Source organism: Hyla sarda, chromosome 3 (assembly GCF_029499605.1).
Source record: "Hyla sarda isolate aHylSar1 chromosome 3, aHylSar1.hap1, whole genome shotgun sequence".
NCBI classification, from domain to species: Eukaryota; Metazoa; Chordata; class Amphibia; order Anura; family Hylidae; genus Hyla; species Hyla sarda.
This window is the reverse complement of record NC_079191.1, coordinates 165,752,103-165,756,460: the sequence shown is the minus strand read 5'-3', so window position 1 is coordinate 165,756,460 and position 4,358 is coordinate 165,752,103. Positions and strand designations below refer to the sequence as shown.

The 4,358-nt window shown below is 44.9% G+C and overlaps 1 long non-coding RNA gene across 1 annotated transcript; it reads right to left on the bottom strand.

Annotated features, from left to right (window-relative positions):
* Positions 1 to 1,247: 1,247 nt before the first annotated feature.
* Positions 1,248 to 3,451, bottom strand: LOC130361852 (uncharacterized). Its single transcript, XR_008891180.1, has 3 exons — positions 3,412 to 3,451; positions 3,267 to 3,319; positions 1,248 to 1,353 (listed from the first exon to the last, which is right to left on the bottom strand). It is a non-coding gene; the product is annotated as an uncharacterized LOC130361852 (long non-coding RNA).
* Positions 3,452 to 4,358: the final 907 nt, after the last annotated feature.

Sequence of the window (4,358 nt, the reverse complement as noted above, 5' to 3'; positions counted from 1 at the left end):
GCAGCAGGGAGATCGCAAGTGTCCACAGCGGCGGGACACCTGCGATCAGACATTTTATCCCCTATCCTTTGCATAGGGGATAAGATGTCTAGGGGCGGAGTACCCCTTTAATGTATGTATGGTAAACCTTCATCATTTGATAACGCCTGATAGAGCCTGCTGCAGACAAATGCAGCAAACAAAATGTACACGGCAAGGAGAGTAGCATCCTCAGCATTCTCATTCTTTGCAAAAAATTGGAAACTCTTCACTGCAGATTTTACCTTTTCTAAAACAATGGAGATTTATTAAAACCTGTGCAGAGAAAAAGTTAAACAGTTACCCATAGAAACCAATAGGATTGCTTCTTTAATTTTTCAGAGGACTAAAAAAGCAATCTTCTTATTAGTTGCTATGGACAACTGCTTCACTTTTCCTCTTTTTTAGATAAATCTCCCTCTTTGAGTAAAATTCACAGCATATTGGTGGCAAAATCCACAAAAAAATCTGCAGATAATGGAGGAATTTGCCAATAGTTTGGGGTTTGTATTTCTCATGTTGTTTTGTTCCCCACTGTGTAAAACCCTTCACATTTATTAATGTGTCTTATGTGAGCCTGAATCTCAAATTGTAGCACATTGCTCCCAAATCTTTCTCATACATCACATGGAGCACCTTTATCTCACAACTTGACCCCATAACAACCACGGACGTAAATGTACGTCCTGGTTTGGTGGAACTTCGCGCACCAGGACGGACATTTACGTCCTGTGTATGACCGCGAGCATCAGAACGGTGCTCGCGTCATACACGGCAGGTTCTGGCTGCTAGCCGTAGATTCAAAGACTTGGAAGGGACATTCCCCAGCAGGTGTGACATCATCTGAAGCCATACAGGGGAGAACTTTCTCCCTCACTCAGAGCCACAGCCCAGAGCAGTTTAGTGTGAGATTAGCTATGATTGGCTAAAGCTGCACACACACACCCTCAGCACTCCAGACTGCATTTCCTGATTTTGGACTTCTGCCAGGCCAGCAGGAGTACAAAGTCTGTGCAAGAGATGGGGAGAAATGTGATCTGGAAAGGAGGGAAACACCTAGTGGCAGATTTTTAAATCACAAACAAACCATAGAAAACTTCATATTTTTTTTTAAACAAAGTACATTAGAAAGATTTTTTTTATTTATCATGAGAAGTGCAACAGCAACAAGTTTTTTTTTACCTTGTTAATCTGAAATTCATGCCAAAAGCCTAATAACAAGCTGATATCTCCTGTTCTGTAGAGATCACTTCACTTTTTACTAGTCATCTCATGATCTTCACAGCTACATGCAGAATGGCCACTTATCTAGAAGCATGTTGGAACTCCTTTCACCTAGAAACACAGCAGTTCATTATGCTAGCATGGCATAGATTTCACTAGATCATTCTGCAGAAAATTGTTCCCTGCAGTCAGGATAGCGTCTCACAGATGCCCCAGATTACATAAAAAGTACAAATGTGGTAACATCCCATTCTACCTCATTTTTTAGATAGAATGTATCCTTCTGCCACAGGGTGAACAGCTGCCATGAAGAGATACATTGTCACCCACAATGCTATGATCTGCCCAACTGTTCAAACCTCCAGATACAGGTATCAGTCTACTCAGGGTATGTGCCAAGAAAAACATTCTCCACACCATCATGCCACTTCCACCATCTTGAACTGTTGACACTTGACAGGAATGGTCCATTAATTCATGCAGCTTGGACCAAATTCTGACAAATTTCTGATGGAGCACACATTTGGATTCATCTGATCACGGCTTAGCAGTTTAGTTCCCTGCTCCCTTAGACAACAATGGAATTTGAACTGGTCATCTACTGTTATAACCCATTCATGGCTGTGGAACAACAAGCAGCTATACATTAGTTGGAGCACCAGCATTGTATGCAGCTCCAAATTTCTTGACCTCTCCTTCTTAGTCCTCTGATCCTTTTCATTGACTAGTTGTCCACAGGATGCCCTTTTACTGGATATTTTTCCTTGATCATACCAGTCAGAAAACTTGCTCACTTGGTTTTATGCTGCACTGAGGTCATGTGTCTAAATTCCATTCAGAAAAGCCATTTAGTGTACTGTATATTGATAACACAGGATCTACCATTCTCAATAGATAAAGGAACATTTCCAACATCACTCTCCATTTCATTTCTAGTCCACAGTAAGACTCCCCACTTATTTCAAGTTCACAAATGCTGCCCATCTCTGTCCTGGACCCATGCATGTGTCCCATGTAAATCCTAGCCCCTAGCATGTATTCTCTCTCATGTCTGGTCTCAAGCATGGCTCCCCACCTTATACCTGGTCCCATGCACAGCTCCCCATCATGGCTCCCCATCTTATCCCTAGTCCACACCATGCCTCTACATCTAATTTCTGGTCCCATGCATGGCTCCCTATCCTATTACATTTTGTCAGGACAATTATCTTCTTATTCTCAGTGTTATGCATAGCTCCATATTCCAGCCCTGGTCTCTACCAGCATAGTTCCCTCACTACTAGTTTCCAGCATGGATCCTTTTCTCTTTTGTCGCCCCAAGCATAACTCCTTTTTCATTAGTGGTCTCCAACATGGATCCTCTGTCATTCTCTCATTCCTTACCCATAGCATGGCTCCCCTTCTTATTCTTAGCCCTTAGCATAGCTCCCCCACTTGCTTTTAGTTGCCAGCATGACACCTATCCTATTCCTAATTCCAAGCATGTTTCCTCTTTTATTCTTGATTCCAACATGACTCCTACTTTTTTTCTTGGTCTTGAGCATGGCACTCAGTCCCATTCTTTGGTCTTCAGCATGGCTCCTCCCAATACAGCATGACATGAACTCCGCCTACCGCCACCTTCCTGCTCCTATCAAATGACACTTTTCTCTCCTGATGTATCAGCTCCAATGATGTGGCAGTATTCTGAAAACATCTCTCTCTTGATGTCTTTTCTAAGTCTATTCCTACTTTTTGCCCTAGTTTATTGATGCAACGCAGTGCATATCTGCTTTCAGATGATTTAAAGTACAAATTAGTCCAAAGTGTGGTCTTTTAAAAGGGGTTCCAGTTGAAAAATTAGATCCAAGAACATAGGGGGGTATTTTACGAATAATGGCTTTAGTATGTGTTTTTTTTTTTACTCTTTTTTTCATGGGTGGCTTTTTAACTCACTGGACCAAATTTACAAAAAGGCACAAGTCGGGCTATAAATTTGGTGCAATTTCGGAAATGACAGATGTCACATGTGTGAATTTACCCACCTTTCAGGTGATAGTTCCAGGAAGCTCTCTCAGAGGTGATTCCATGTGTGTTACTGCAAGGCAGTTTAGTAGCTTCATTGTGAATGTCTTTTATTTTACATTTTCTTTTTACATCTTTTCATTAGGGAAGGGGGCGTGTCCCTACCTTGTGTTGGTGGGAGGTGATTGGTGCCCCTGCTCATGCAGCCTTGTCCATGAGTCATCTCTTGTTCATGACTGGTTAGTGTTCCAGTAGGTATGGGGACCCCTAGTGGTGGGATTCTGATGAGCCATTTTCAAGATAAACTACTAGAAAATTGTAAAACAAACATATTACAAAAGGTGTCTAATTTACATCCGTAAAAACGTAGTGATTTTAAAGTAATACCGTATTTATCAGCGTATGATAAATTTTTAGCCTAAAGTATATCTGCGTGTTATACGCCGATAAGCCGCTGCAGTTCAATTATTTAAAGCGGGTGCTTTAAATCAATGAACTGCAGCGGCTTTTGCAGGTGCAGAGACCTGCCGTCGCTGCCGACTTCTCTGCCCCATCCTGTCCTGGGGTCTAGAGCCCTGCTGCCGCCGCTTCTCTCCCCCTGGCTATCGGCGCCGCTGCCCCTTCTCTCCCCCTGGCTATCGGTGCCGCTGCCCCATTACCGGCACCGATAGCCAGGGGGAGAGAAGTGGTGCCGGCAATGGGGCAGCGGTGTCGATAGCCAGGGGGAGAGAAGGGGCAGCGGCACCCATTGCCGGCGCCGCTGCCCCGTTGCCTCCCCCATCCCCGGTTGTATAATTACCTGTTGCCGGGGTCGGGTCCGCGCTGCTTCTGGCCTCCGGTGTGGCGTCCCCTGCGTCGTTGCTATGTGCTGCAAGACGCAATGATGAGTGACGTCACTCGACATTGCGCTGCGCCATGCACCGCATAGCAACGACACAGGGGACACCACACTGGAGGCAAGAAGCAGCGCGGACCCGACCCCAGCAACAGGTAATTATACAACCAGGGATAGGTGCCGCTGCCCCTTCTCTCCCCCTGGCTATCGGCGCCGCTGCCCCATTGCCGGCGCCACTTCTCTCCCCCTGGCTATCAGTGCCGGCAATGGGGCAGTG